Raw genomic sequence first — 15666 nt, 5'->3', positions numbered from 1 at the left:
CCCAGGTGGGCATGTGACCCCCCATTGTGTGTGGGGGTCCTTGGCTAGCCGGAGGGCGCCCTGTGCCTCCTCTCAGGATGCCTGCTGGACCCCCAGCTTTCTCTCCCTCACTCTAAGCCTGCAACCTCTTCCAGAAGCAGGTTCCTTGTGCCTCATCCCAGCGCTGAGTCCCTGACACAGCCTGTCCATCTGTCCGTCCACCTGCTCTGAGTCTGGGGTCTTCTAGGCCCAACACAAGCCCCTCCCACCGAGTTTGTCCCCAGTCCCTAGCCCTTCCACCCTCCCTGCTGGCCTCTGTCTTCCCTCGAGCCCATCTCATGTGTCCTCCTCCCCCACAGCTGTGATGTGCCCTGCTGGACCCCTGGTGGCCCCTCTCCTGGGAGGTCACCTCCCTGCCACCTCGGGTCTTGTCCAAGTCCCCCTGGATACCCAGGAGAGGAGCTGCTGCACGAGGAATGTGGAATTATCTGCCTAACCACTGTGCTCAGGCGGAAGGGTTACAGTACCCCCTCTCTGCCCTCCTGAGCACTGCCACTGGAGACCGAATGGTTCCTCCTGATGCCAGACCCTCTGCCAGGCCGAAGGTGAGCTGGCAGCTCCGAGAGGCACCTCAGCCAGGCACCGGGATCCACAGGAGAGGGATGGGGGTGGGTGGCAACAGGGCAGAGGGGGGCTGAGGGACCTCTCGCCACGTGGGGGGCCCGAGGGGGCAGCTCCCCGTCTTCGCACGTTGTGAAAACCGAGACCTCCTCCCCGGCACCGCTATGGAGGGGCAGGCAGAGGGCTCAGGCCTCTGTGCCCTGGGTGCGAGAGGGCTGCGAGCTGCCTGGGTTAGAGAGCAGGCAGCCTGAATGTGGCCATTCTTCCTGGGTGACGGGTGGCTGAAACTGGAGCTGAAACCAACCCAGGTGCAGGCTGCGGGCTGCAAGCGGGTGGGGGCTGCAGAGGGGAGAAGGGGCCAGCCGGGCAGGCCAGGCTGGACAGGTCACTATGCACAGCCTCCTGCCAGGGCCAACCTCCTCCTACTTGGGCACTCAGCCCCCTGCCGAGGATCGCTATCTGGGCACCCAGGTCTCCCCTCGATCCTGGGTTCCATACGCGGTGGATGAGCTCTGTGCACCTGGCTAACCTTGCATGTGTCTGTGTCTGTGTGCATGTGTGCAAACATGTGGGGGCGCTGGGTCCACGTGTCTGTGCGTGTGTATGCGTGAATGTGCGCGCTGTGAGGACAAAGTGCTGGGCTGTCACTCTCCTTTCCAGCTACCCGCTTTGCCCAGTGACTGTAGTCTCTCCTGCCCCTGTCTCTGGCCTCCTCCAGCTGAAAAGCTCGTGCTGGCCCGCCCAAAATCTGAGGCAGGGGAAGGCCTGCCCTGTAGGACCACATCCTGGGGAGGCAGCCCAAGACCACAGGTGGCCAGAGGCAAGTCTGGGCTCGAGCCCAGGTTGGCCCTGCTGGGGTGGGGGCAGGCGCAGGAAGCAGGAGATGGCTGGGGGATTAGGTAAGAAGGTGCGGTTAGGTAACGTCTCAGACGGGCCTGCACTTTGGGAAGGTATTCAGCTGGATCCCACCTGCCTTCCAGGATGACTTCAGAGACAGGATGAGGTGGAGAGGCAGATGAAGGGGGAGGGGAGGAGGGAGGAGATGGAGAAAGGGGAGGAGGGAGAGGAAGATGAGGGGGAGGGAAAGGGTGGAAAAAGTGAGGCCAATTCACCATGGCCAGAGAGCCCAGACAGGCCATGGTGGGGCCCTGTTGCCTCTTGCTATGAGATCCTGGAGGCCCCGGGACCATAGGAACCACAGGAAGTGGCACTTGCTGCACAGTGGCACCTGGCCTGGCCAGGCCATGCACAGCAGGTGCTCAGGGGGCAGCCCATGAGGGATGTGAGAAGGAGGCTGCCCAGGAGGGCCGAAGGCCCAGAGCATTGACGTACTGAAAGCTGGGAGGCTGTGGGCGGGCCAGGGCCACCTGGACCCCACTACTGCGAGCACACAGCCCCCATTCCTGGCCCTGCTCTGGGGGTCTTGATGCCCTTGGCCTGAGCCTACTCCACCCCTCCTGGGACTGCCCCCATCTAAGGAGGCTCTTGGCTGCTGCAAAGGCCTCTGGACAGATGGGACAGTGGCAACAGCATGCAGTGGGCTTATGTGCTGGTGCCCTGGACATACAGCCTTGCCTTGACCTGCCCTCCTGCTTCTCAGCTCCTCCTCCAGCTTCCTGTCTCCACCCCCTCTTCTTAGAGCCACCCCAGCCTGTGACTGTGCCTCTTTCCTCCCCACCTGGGCTGCCCATGGTTTCCTCCCCAGTGCCTGGCCACAGTGCCTCTTCTGGAAACTGCCCTGCCCTCTGAGCCCCTCCTTGCTCCCTGCCCAGGGCCTCCTTTCTTGGGACAGGACCCTCTCGGCCCACTGTCCAGCACATAGGTCAGGGGCCTGATCCTCGGGCAGGACAGATGCTGGGCAGAGCCAGGACCCCTGCTCTGGGCGACGGGCTGTGTGCCTTGGACCCACTTGGCCTATGTTCGCCTGAGTTCCCGGGCAGAGGGAGACCCCGGTCTGGGGACAAGTGTCCTGACCCTGCATGGTCTTGCCTCTGCCTGGCTCTTGCGCCTCAGTTTCCCTATGCATACCTTGGAGGTGGAGCTGGGGGCTCAGGGGCAGCTTCGTCCCTTGCACCAGCAAACACCCCCGTGGATGGAGTGAAGGAGGGGTCTAGCAGGTTGCCACAGAAACAAGGCCAAACAAATAGTCCCCCCCAACAGGCCTGTGGGGCCCCTGTGGCAATGACCTCATCTGCCACCAACCCTGTGCTGCGGGGGGTCCTGGGCTGGCAGGGGGAGCTGCAGCATCCTGTGTTTGTGTGGGCCCTTGTCCATGGAAACGGCTGGAGCTGGGGAGCGGAGCCGGGAGGCTCCTGCTGTGGTTATTAGCTGGGCAGCCAGAGGCCCACCTTCCAGAGCGGGGAGAGAAGGGGAGGGGAGAAAGGAGGAGAGAGGAGAGGAGAGAGATGAAAAAGAAGAGGAAGGGAGAGGAGAAGCTGAGAGGGGAGAGGAGATGGGTGGGAAGCAAGGGGAGGGAGAAGAGGGAGGAAGGCAGAGGAGGAAGAAGATTGGGGGAGAGGAAGGGAAGGAGAAGGTGGGGGAGGGGATGGAGGAGGGCAGAGGAGGAACATAGGGGCAGTTGGGGTTTCATGATACTGGGGTGGACAGTGGGGGGCCCTGATGCCATGGGGGATGAGAAGACAGGAGCAGCACAGCAGGCAGGTGGAACAGCCCTCGTAGCCTGTGTGGGAAGTGCTGGGACGTCCCAAACCTGGACTGGCAGGGTCAAGGCCTAGAGTGGGGCGAGGTCCTGGGGGCAGGGCTGGCCGGGACCAGCCTACAAGACCTCAGTGCGGATTTTATCACAGGGGCAACTGTGCATATCCACATGATTTTCTCCCCAACCTTGAAAGAGAACTTGTGACCATCCTACGATGAGCATCAGGCATGTATTGTTGCATAACAGATTATCAGGAGTTGTGGTTTAAAGCCACAGGGCCAGGGGTCCCGGGGACATCTGGTAGTCTACCTGCCACACTCCCATGTATCCTGTACTGATTCCACAGTTGTTAATTTAGTCACATTTGCTTTGTTTACTCTCTAAAAACATACACATCTATTTTTACCTTTTGAGAGTATGTTGGTGACATCCTGACACTTCAGCCCCGTAATTCTCCAGTGTATCTTCCAGGAACATGAGCACTCATCCACATAACTCCCTATTGTCTTCACACTGACTATTCAACATCAGTGGAACAACATCACTGCGTAGCTGTTTTTGGTTTTTGTTTTCTGATCCAGGGCCCATCAAGGAGGTACCTGTTTGCCCCTTCAGGGATACCGAGGCAGGTCATGGGCGAAGTGGTAACTGCCCTTTCTCTGTGCCGTGCAGGCATGTGGTCTTCCTGTGACTGGTGAGAAATCTACTCCATCAGTGGTCCTGGGACTCATGGATACTCTGCTCCAAGCAGTGATTGCACTGGTGCCTGTGAAAAGGCAATTTCCAAATTCTATCATTTCTGCTACATGTATTACACGTCATTGTTCTATGAAGAAAATTTCCCTCCCCAACTTTTGTTTGCTTTTTCCCATTGCCAAGGACACACAGATTCTTTTTTTAATTCAAAATGTTACAATGCAATGATGTTGTTACTCTTCAAGTGTTCACATTTTTCCAAATTTGGCTAGGAGGAACACCCCACCCCCCCCGCCCCCACCAAGTTGGCTTTTCTGTCCCATCAGTCTATGCAGATTTCCTTGCTTTCTGGATTCTAGGGTTTTTAGACAGAATGAAAGTGTTCAGAGAGTCACTCTGGGGACTCTAGGGAGATATTCCCAAAAATTAACATTGGAAGAAACAGAAACAATTCAGGGCACAGAAAGGAGTTTTAAATAAACTCATCAGTGTCATTAGAAAGATTTGTGGAGGAATTACATAAAACAAGTGTAGAATCTATGGAAAAGGAACAATAAAAACAGAAGTGAACTATTGGAAATGAAAATATGTCTGGTGGAATAAGAATTCTTTTTAAATAAAAAATGAAAGATAAAGCCCAAGAAATCTAGTGAGAAAAAAATAGGCCAACTTCTTGTTGGCTATCTTCCAGCCATGGTGGTCACCTAACACTTTTGGCCAAGGAGATGTGGTGATAAATTCCTGTGGAGAGTGTCCTTTCTCTAATAAAAAGGTAAAGCTTGCTAAGAGAATGCCCATTTTGCTCATCACTTGTATACCCTTCCATCCTTTTCCTGCCTCAAACACAGGCTGTGATGGAGGAGTTGCAGCAGCCATCCTGGGATCATGAGTACAGAAGCCACACATGAAGGATGAAGGGGCAAAAAGAGAAAAGCCTTAGGTCCCCAGTGACCCTGTAGAGCTCTTGCTCTAATCCCACTCTGCCTCTTCTGTTTCTGTTGTGTGCATGTGATTTAAAACAAATGAACATGGGAATTCCCTGGCGGTCCAGTGGTTAGGACTCTGCGTTTCCACTGCAGGGGGCACGGGTTCAATCCCTGGTCAGGGAACTAAGATCCCGCACGTCGTGCGGCACAGCCAAAAATAAATAAATAAAAAGTAAAAATAAATAAAATAAAACAAAACAAATGAACGTCTGTTTTCTTAGGCTCCCACTGGTTGGGTTTTATTATCTGATACCCAGATCGTTCCTAACTCATGTGCACACAGAGCCCTGAGGATTGAACAGATACTGGACATCATCAGCAATGGGGGGATACTAGACTAAAATGGAACCATGCCTTCCAAGCTCCAAGGGATAGTCATCTCCAACCTAGAAGTCCACGCCTAGCCAAGCTTGCATAAAAAACCAGAACAGAGGCATTCTAGGCAGGCAAGTTCTCAGAAAGTTCACTTCTGTTACACACCCTTTCTGGTAAACTATTTAAAGTGCTGCATAGAGCAATTCAGGGGATGCAGAGAACAAGGCTCCACCCAGAGAGTGGGGAGGAAACCTTGGGATGGCTGGGGCAGGGGCGGGGGGACCCCAGGGGTGTGAATAGGGTGGGGTGCAAGGAGGATGGCAGATGTCCCAGGATTGATGAAATTCAGGATGTGTGGGTCCTCATGAAAAACAATACAAAACAGGTCCTCTCCCTGTGATTAGATCCAGCCACTGGAGAGACAAATCAAAGTACAAAGCTTAGAATGGGGAAGTTTTCGGTAGAAAGCATGGGTTGAGGGGAAGGAGTGAGTTTTGAGCCCACTGAAATAAAGAGAAGGAATTGTAGCAAACTGTAGAAAGCTTGCCAAGTCAGGAGGCTGCGGAGGGCACACCTGGATTCGGGGGAGGAGAGGGCCAGGAGGAGGGACAGATCCATTCTCAGATACCAGTGCTGGCTGAATGGAGACCAGCCCAATGTCCTCATTTCGCATATTCTCTCTCTTTTAATCCTAGAAGGATTATTTAGAAACATGCATGTATCTCATGTGTTGAAGAGACATTTATCCCAAGTTCAGCAAGTAAATCTTTGAATCTCATTGCCTCACTTGGCTCCTCCCTCCTCCCTCTTTCCCTTCCTCCTTCCTCCCTCCCTCCTTTCTTCTGCCTATGTGTTGATCCCTGGACCATGTGTGATGCCTGGAAAAGACCTGGATTAAAATTCAATTCCTGTAAACAAGGTTTACTTCTGACTGAAGGAGTCTGGGGTAATGATTTACTCTCATGGTACATTTTAGTTTTGCTTGATTTAAAAAGATAAATTGCTTTAATCAATTTCACCTCCTTAAAAAGTCATTCTGAAAGTGAAGGAAGTGCGGACAACGTCAGCAATGCTCTGAGGTGACCAAGAGAAAGAAGGAAGGACAAGCAGGTGGATTTGGCCCCAGCAAGTCAGTGGCCAGGCCACAGAGGGCTTCCTGGGGGAGGTTGAGGACCAGTGGGGCAGGAATGTAGACCCCTTGGGGAGCCAGGCTGGAAAGGGGCAGAGAAGGGACAGAGTTGTGCAGTCCAGAGACCTTTTCTTTAAAGAATCATTCACTCACTCATTTCACAAACACCTGTTGAGCACCTGATATATGCAGATGCTGAAATTAAGGATGTAAACTTTAGAACTGAAACTATCAGCCTAATGGAGGAAAATATATATGTGAAAAACTTTATGAACACACCGTAAGAGCACAAACCATAAGGAAAAAACAGACCACTGATGTTGATTATATTTGGAGAAGTATTTCTGCTGGCCACTGCGAAGAGAGTAAGGGGGAAAGATGTCTCCACTTTCTGCCCACAAAGGAGCCCCAGCCAGTGCCTGAGGAAACACACCCCCCCAGCAGGAAATCGGCTTGCAGTGCGAGGTGTAGAGTTGCTCAGAGTGCCTGGCAGAGTGACCTCCCCATTGCTGCTCACCGTAGGGCAGGACTCACACCTGAATACTGGTCACAACTCAGGAGAGCAAGGAGTTGCAGGGGCAGAGAGTGAATGGTGTTGTTGCCTCTCTGGTCCGTGCTTTGCCAAGCAGGTCCTCAGAGAGCCTGCCCCACGGAGCCCGATAGCCCAGACTGGAGGAAAAGTTCAGGTGCAGAGCAAGGTCTGAACTGCAATACACAAACGGATACAGGATAACCATATCCATAACCATGTGCGGGGGCAAACACAGCATAAGAGCAGCCTAGAGATAAGAGCACAGGGAGAGGGTGCCCCCACCCCCATACCATGTTCTGGATGAGAGGGAACAAGAGGGCAAGAGAGAGCAACTGATGGTGCAGGAGAGAGGGCATTCCCACAGACCCAGCTGTGGGGAGAGGGGGAAGTGGGAGAGGTAAGGGAGAGGAGGAGGGGAGGGGCAGTGGGAACCCATTGTTGGAGGGGGAGAGGGAAGGAGAGGGAAGCTGAGGAGGAGGGGAGGTGAAGAGGGCTGATGTTTGAACTTGTGAACATGTGTGACTATGTAAGTGTGTATAAGAATATGTGTGACTGTGTGCGTGTGACTGTGTGTGAGTGAGCTGAGATTGCTGAGAGGGACCTGGGACACAGAGACACGGGGACATGGGGCTGAGAGGGACAGGGGACGTGGGGCCAGGGCTACTGTTAAGTCAATGCTTCTTAGCAGATCACGGGTTCTGGGCCTGGAAATTTCCGGTATGTGGAGCTGGGGAACCCCCCTCCTGTGGGCCACACGCTCAGGGTTACCCAGGGGCTGGATGGTGTGGACCAGCATGAGAAAGCAATGAAGACCCAGCCCTACCAGCTCAGAGTCCTGGCACTCAACCCACGAAGCCTCCTGCCCAGGGGAGGGCGGTGGTCCTGGAGGGGCGGGGCCTTGAGTGTCACCCTGACCGGTTTTTCTTTGTGGCCATGATTTAGCATCAGATCCACAATCCTGGTGCTCCTACAGTGTTTGCTGCTTACCCACCCTGAGCGTGTCTCAGAGCTCACTTCTGGGGTGTGGACAGAGGGTGAGAGAGCTCCCCAAAGGTCACACAGCAGATGCGGGGAGTGGAGAAGCCCCTGCCCTAGCCAGGAAGGACATTGGTCACTGTCATTGGTGATGGTGGCCACAGCCAGTGACATTTCTGTGGCCCCGAGGGGAAGGGTGATTTCCATGCCAAATAGCTCACCGGGGCCACATGTGATGAACACATGACACCGAGGACGACACGGAGGCTGTAAACATTTTATTACCGGGCATCTGGGCCCACGTGGTCTTCCGCTGCGGCCTGGGCCTGATTTCTACCAAGTCTGTGATTTGTCGTGCAGGGGAATGTCTCAGTGGCTGAGGTTGGGCGGGATTCCTGTACCCCCTCAGGGCCAGGAGGGAGCTGGGGCCATACCTCCGCTCTCCCTGACCCTGCTGAGAGGGGCTGACAGAGCCGGTAACAGTGGTGGTGAGTGCATTCTCAAACCCTGAATAGAATAGACTCAGAGAAGACAGGCAGACCCCATGGAAGCTGGCCCTCCTGTTGGGAGGCAGCTGTGAGAGCCCCTCAGCCCCCCTACCCCCTGCATGCTCCTAAAGGGAGAACTGAATGCAGCTGGAGTGCACCATGAGAGGTGCCTTTCGAGGGCCCCCTGAGGTGCCTGGCCTGCCCTGCCCACACGGCTGGGTGGAATCCTGGGGCCACATCTGGTGGCAGTGACACACCTTCTCAGGCTGGGTCTGTGCGAGGGGGTGCCGGTAGGGACAGTCCCCCACAGCTCCCACAGTCCCCACCTCTTTGTGTTATGGGCCCAGGTGGCAGGGCCCTCCAGAGAAGCAGGTCAGGCGAGGGCTCAGCCCTGCAGACTTTGGGGTCCAGGATGTCGGGAGGGTGGGTCCCAGCCTTGAGTGGAATGTTCTTGAATAGCTGAAGCTTGGACTGCAGCAGGGACATGCTCCAGTGGGTGCTGGGAATGCAGGGCCTGCAGACCAGCCAGCTGTACACTGGCTGAATCCTGCCCCTCCCCAGGCCCTGAGGGTGGGAGCCGCCCAGGTCATGGCCAGGAAAGGGCTTGGCTTCTGGCTCAGCTGGGTATCTGGACCAGTCTGCCATTATGATCATAGTCGGGGCCCCAGACCAGACCCCAGTGCAGGGAGGGCTATATCCCCCAGGCCCAGGGCAGGGCTGTGTCCCCTAGACTAGTCCCCAAGGGAGAGCTATATCTCCCATATCCCCAGACCTAAGGACAGGTTTTATATTCTCTGAGGCTAGCTTTTCCTGAATCTGCAGCTCTCCCAGGTGGTGTCTGAGACCCCAGAGGTCTTGGGGAGGTGGAGGGTGGGTGGAGTAGATGGACCTCCCCTCACTCCACAATGTCTCGGGTCTCCTAGGCCCCCAGCCTCAGACTGGTACAGCTGTGAGGTGTGGGGGAGGATTTTCTTGCTCACCTGGGGCAGCAAGGTGTCCCAGGCACCTTGGCATTACTGTCTCGGCCCAAGTAGCTGCAGCAAGGAGTTCTGGGTAGGGTCCAGGACAGCCCCTGCTGCTGGCAGCCTCTACCCCCTGGGAGTACTTGGCAGTGAGCACTTGAGGCCGCCTGAGCCCCCTTGCTCCTCTCTCTCTGCTCTTTCTCCCACCTTACCTCTGTCCAGTGACCACAGCTGCCTTGATCTCTGAGAGCCCTGGGGGGACTCTTGCCCCCTCAAGTTGGGTGGGGCAGGGGCTGCAGTGATGGCCTCTCTTCCATTTTGGCCCAAGACCCTTGTCTTGGAGCAGTTCTGTGGGCTCCAGGACAAACAGAGCCCTCTGCCTACCTACCTGGCCTTGGACCTGCAGGAGGGGCCTTCCAAACCTTCTCAATGCATGGGTAGAGAAACTCAGGCCTCCCAGGCTTAAGACCGGGGTGCCTCAGCCCTTCGGGCCCCAGGCCTAGACAGGCCCTCAGCGCCCTCAACCCCGGGTGAGCAGTGTCAGCAAGGAACACCCAGAGCTGCCCCCTCCAGCATCCACATCAAATGTCATGGCAACCAGGGGGCAGAGGGGGCAGAGGAACCAGCTTGGAACTGATGGGAAACATGCTCTGAGATCTGACAGGGGTCCTGATCTGGATGGTGGCTGGGAAAGGTCAACAGAGGGGAGCAGCCACAGAGCAGGGGCTTCCTCCCACCAGGACTCTCTTCTTCCTTTTCTTGGGGATGCTGGAAAGAAGGCTCAGTCAGCTAGGCCCAGAGGCAGTCTAGCTGCCCCCACTGGGCTTCTCTCCTGGGCAACCCCTTCCATGCCACCATTTCCCTGGCCTTCTGCACCTGTGAGGCTAGTTCCCACCATCTCTCCCCACCCAGTCTTCTTCTCAAGGCCCCAAATGCAGAAAGCTAGGGGCTGCCACTTCCCCTGTGGGTCAGCCTGGGGCCACACCCGGCTGGATCGTAAGGCCTGCCCTGATTGCCCGGTCCTGGTGGCCAGTGTCCCCTCCTTTCCTGTGGCCTGCCCCTTCAAGACCTCTGAACTCTGCCTGGACCTTCCTCACCCTCTCATCTGCCTCTCATCACTTAAGACTCAAGGCTGCCGCTACTTCCAACAGACAGTCTTCCTGGACTGCCTGCCCCAGGCCAAGGTGCCTCTCTGAGCGAGAATGTTTCTTTTCTTAGTGGGTCTGTCCTTCAAGCCTACGGGGAGAAGGGGACTTTCTGGGTTCAGGGTGAGTTGGCCTTGGAGGAGAGGGGGGCGACGGGAATCCTGGCTTCCTGCCCATCAAGGTGCCTCTCCAGTTGGGCTTGTGCATGGGGGAAGCCTCCTTGGCCCCATTTGCAGCCTGAGAAGCAGCTTCAGGGAGAGACAGCAGTTTGGGCTGGCTGCCTGGAGCTCAGAGTGTGTGGGGGGCTGAGCAGCGCCACAGATCGCCCGCCTGCCTTTCCGCACTCCAGTTCCAGGGGTGGGGGAATGTTTATGTAAATACTGCGTGCTGCTGGATTCTGGCAGGGTGAAGTCATCCTCCTCTAGCTGGGGGGAACAGAGCTGGCCAGGAGGGCTGGGGAGGGGCCGGGATTGGACCAGGCTCACCCTGAATGGGGTCCAGCAAGGGAAGCATTGGTGCACCTGGAGTGCCAGAGGCAGAACTAGAGAAGAAAACACACAGAGGCAGCCTGCAACGGGGGCATCAGGACAGAGAGGGACCAGGAGGGTGGGGGTCTCTACCTGCCCCTTCCCTGGCCCAAGACCTTCTCCCACAGCCTGTAGGAGAGAGGGTCGCTCACCAGGGTGGCCGAGGCCCTGCTGCCCGCTCCGGGCCCAGTCAGCCTCCTGTGTGATTTGGTTCTTTTCTAGGAGACTGTGAGCCCAGAGGGAGGGACCTGCATGCTGTTGGTGCTCCATAACTGCACAAGGATGAATGAGTGAGCGAACTGGTGAGGGACCTCAATGCTGATGCAGTGGGAAGGCTGGTGGAGGCTCTGGTGCTGGGAAGGGGCCAGGAGGGGCCTGGGGCCTGAGGCCACCCACGACTTGGCCACACCCGCCAGGGCACACGTTTCTTACTGCCTGGCTGCTGATGGGCCTTTTCAAGGCTGCAGATCAGAGGTTTCTGTTCCCATTTTGTAGAGGTGAAAACTGAGGCCCAACGCCACAAAGACACGCGACTGGATGAAGACCACGGTGATCAGCTGAGGGCAACTCAGTGGAGGGGAGACCAGATAACTAACCTCATGCCAGCCCCAGCCATGGGTACCAACCAACCTCAGGGGAGAATGTTCTAGACAGTGACTGGGACCCAGGAGCAAAGGAATAAGTAACCCGAGAAAAATGTCAAGAATGGAGAAGGCTGGTCACCTCACATGCACGAGGACACTTGGGATGGGGGAATCGGGGACGTGTGGTCACCCCACGAGCACTCCATATATATGGCTGTTAGGTTCGTGCTCTCAGGTGGCACGGAGCCCACAGTCGGGCAGGGTGGCCTCAGTGTGGGGGAACCACGGAGGGCCTCTCCTCTCCACAGCCGTGGGTGGATTGTTGCCACTCCCCATCCCCAGAGTGGAATTTGGGTTTCTCATGTCCAGGGCATGATGGGTAGCAGACTGTGCCCTACTCCTGTGCTGAACCCCTGGCGTCTGGGCCCTGCATGAAGGGACGTTTGCAACAACAGAGCATCAGTTGTGGGAGCTGCTGGCTACAACTCGTCACCCCTCCCCACATCCTCGGCAGGGAGAAGAATTTTAGGAGACGGACAGAGAGAGAGGGAGAGACAGAGAGATAGGGTCAGACAGATCTAGCAAGCAAGCAATGTGTCAGGTGTTGCTGACCAGGAAACATAACCAGGGGAAGCTGAGGTGACAGGGTGGTGACAATGGCCTGGTCCTCATCGAGATGTGGGGAGGGGCCCCAAGGAGGTCGGTTGGGGAGAGCTGAGTCGGGTGAGGGTCTGTCCATCACTCTTGGGCCTAGTGGGAGCTGCTGTGTGTAGAGGGGTGTCTGGGAGACCTGGGGCCTGTGCTCTTCCCACCAGGACTGGGTCCTTGTATCCCCCAACCTGTCTCCCTGCCTCAGCAGCTCAGGCGGGGGTGGTGCTGTCCTATGATCCAGCTGTTCATGCAGCATGTGGGAGTTGAAGACCGGCAGTCTCCCCCTGCCTGGTCCCTCCCCTGTGAGTCTCTGTGTCCCCCTCTCCTGCTCTCCCACCCCCATCCCACTAGAGTCAGTAAAAGGAGAACTGGCACAGAAGTTAGCGTAATAGATGCTCATAGAGTTTGCTGGGCAGGCGGGGTGGGGGGTGCCCAAGGCAGGCAGAGGGGGTGACAGGCGAAGAGGCTGGGTCTGGGAGCAGTGTGGTGAGCTGAGATGGACGGGGAGCGTGTGTGTGTGCGTGAGCGTGTGCACGTGCTACAGGAGCCGACACGCACACAACAGTGTGAGTCAGATGCTGATACGGGACCAAAAGCTTTGAAGGGAGCTGGAGGCAAACAAAGTGGGAGATGGCAAGCACGTCTGTGCCCGTGGGGAAGACAAGGAGGGGCCTCTGTGCCCCTGCCCACCCAGCCAGCCTCCTGTGGAAGCTTTGATGCTCTGTGGTCTCCCAGAGGGTGGAAACCTCCAACAGTCCGCATCAGTCCATTTCCCATCTGTCCACCCCCACTCCCCATCCTCACCCCCACCCCCTTACCCAGCTCCCACCCCCAGCCACCCCACCAGTCCACACCTCCACCCACCCTAGTCATCTACACTTGGCCATACGGAAACTAAGCCTTCATCACCCCACTAGTCCACCTGACAGTCCATCTATCCTCTGTTCAGCGCCCAGGCCTGGCTTGCTGTGGGACCCAGGATGTGGTCCGTGGATCTGGGCTGACTGCAGACAGAGAGGCCTCTGTCACAAGCTCCATGCAGGCTGGTGCTCCGTGCTGTTCCTTAGCTCTGTGCTGGAAGGGTCTTGCTCCTAATGTTTTCATTGGGCCCACCTCCTCCTGCTCAAGGACACCTTTCCCCCCAGTGTGGCTGCCTCAGTGTCTCTCCTGTCACCTCAGGGCTCTCCCTCCCTCAGATGATAGGCTCCCCAGATAAGCTGGGCCTCTGCTCAACCAGTATCCCCCTTGGCCTGGCGGCCTCCTATGATGCTCCTGGGGGAGGGTACTAGAGCGAGGAGAGGTCCTGGGAGAGGCTAGAAACTTGGGATGCCCTGTCTTGGTTGTGGGCCTAGAGGTCGGGGAGGGCTCTTTGAAGGGATTCAAATCCCGAGATTCTGGGGGAACAGGCCATGAGGTCTGAGATCTCAGTCTGCTTCAGAGAGCAAGTGGCCACACACTGCTTGGTCCAGCATCCTGGCCCCTGGGAACCCCCCTCGCCCACCTTGCATGAGGGCACAGGGCAGTTCTGCACACCTGGGGCAGAGCCATGGAGCTGTGGGTGGCAGGGAACCTTGGTGAATGCTTGCACAGCCCATTGTGCACACAGGACAAGGAAGCTCAGAGGGGCGTGTTCATTGCCCCAGTCCCCTTGCTGCTTACTGCCACCATCTACATCTGGGAGGCCCAGATCTCACTTCCTCTTGGGCCTTCAGAGACTGCTTCCTGGAGGAGGGAACAGCTTCACAGAGGGGTGAGCCCCAGAAAGGCGTGGCAGAAGGAACTGGCTGGGTCAGGCTAGATTTGAGGACACCATGGGAGGCTTGACCACACTCTTTGGGACTTGTTGGGTCCCTGCTCTGGGAGCTGCAGAAGAAACCCTGAGTTCTCTGATGTGTGTGCATGTGAGAGTGTGGTTTGTGTGCAAGGTTCTCGTGATTGACAAAAGGTGTGATTGTGTGCAGTGTTATGGTTTTGTATGTGGCTTCCTGGTTCCATGTGTGGTTTCTGTGTGTGGCTTCATGTTTCCGTGTGTGGCTTTGTGGTTCCATGTGTGGATCTGTAGTTCTGTGTATAGTTTCATGATTCTATGTGTGGCTGCATGGCTGTGTGTGTATACTACCCCCTTTAGGCGACCCCAGAGGAGGACAGTTACTTGGACCCACTTCACAGGTAGGGAAACTAAGGCACCAGGAGGTTTGCGATGCATGAAGTCCCAGGGGTGGTGATGGCTGGCTCTGCTACCTCCTGCCACCCCACCCACTTCGGGGTTAACAGGTGAGGAAGGAGACCCATGGGCATGCATGAGTGTCCAGGGCTGGGAGGAGGGTGGGCTGGGCTGCAGGCAGGGCCTCAGATTTCCTGCAGGACGTGTCCCTGGGTGCTCCTGAGAAAAGAAGCTGGGCTTCCTGCTGGCCCGCACCTGTTAGCCACCCTGACCCCTTGTCCCAGGAGGTATTTGCTAAGGAACAGATGTTTCATTCCCCACTGAGCAGGTGCTTCATTTCTTCATTCATTTGTTCATTCAATCATTCATTCATCTACTCATTTGTTCATTCGTCCATCCATCCATGGATCCATTCTTTCATTCATTCATTTTTTCACCCACTCATTTATTCATCTACTCATTCGTTCATCCTCTAGATTGCTATGAGGCTGACACTGAGGGAACAGCCAGGGTGGGGGCCACTCAGCCCGGAGGAAGGACGTGGCCCAGTTTCCATCTGAGGCTCACTGTGTGGGTCTAGTCCTGGCAGAACTGAAGTGGGGGATGGTTCCCCCAGAACTGTGGGCTGCTCTGGGAAGTAAGGAGCTCCCCATGGCTGAGGACACTGCAGGGATCTCTGGGTAGGGTCAGCTGGACACAGAGTCTTAGGCTGAGCCCACACCCCAATCCATCTGTGTGTCCCCACCCAAGGGCCCCCACTTCCTCTCCCTGCTCTCAGCCCCTCACTCCTGAGCCCAGGAAGTAAGGGATTTCCCACTGCACGGCAGATGGTTTATAACCTATCAGTAGCTGGCAGGCCCTCATCCCCAGCATCTGGCTGGCCCTGAGTGGCAGCACGGGGACCTGCCAGGGCAGGCGTGCATCACCCTTGGCCTCCAAGCCTGGTTGGGGAAACCTGCAGAGGGGATATGTGTGGCCAGGGCTCCCTCTTCAAACCGCAGGGCTGTGTGCTCAGAGCAGGGTCCAGCACTGTGACCCTCTCTCCCCTGCACGTTGGGATGAGGACCCTGTGGGCATCTACTGCTCTGACCCCTGGCTCATCTGCTCCAGCCTTGGGCCTCTGAGCCTGCAGAAGGATGTCTGCACTAGCATTGGCCCTGCATGGTCAGACCCTGGCCTGCTTCCCTCACTCCTCCCAGGTTCTGGCTCCAGCCACTTGGGACCTCAGTGGGTGCCTCAGGGCCTGGACAGGG

Source organism: Eubalaena glacialis, chromosome 4 (genome assembly GCF_028564815.1).
Source record: "Eubalaena glacialis isolate mEubGla1 chromosome 4, mEubGla1.1.hap2.+ XY, whole genome shotgun sequence".
NCBI classification, from domain to species: domain Eukaryota; kingdom Metazoa; phylum Chordata; class Mammalia; order Artiodactyla; family Balaenidae; genus Eubalaena; species Eubalaena glacialis.
The sequence above is the reverse complement of the archived record's forward strand: the minus strand, read 5'-3'. Positions refer to the sequence as shown.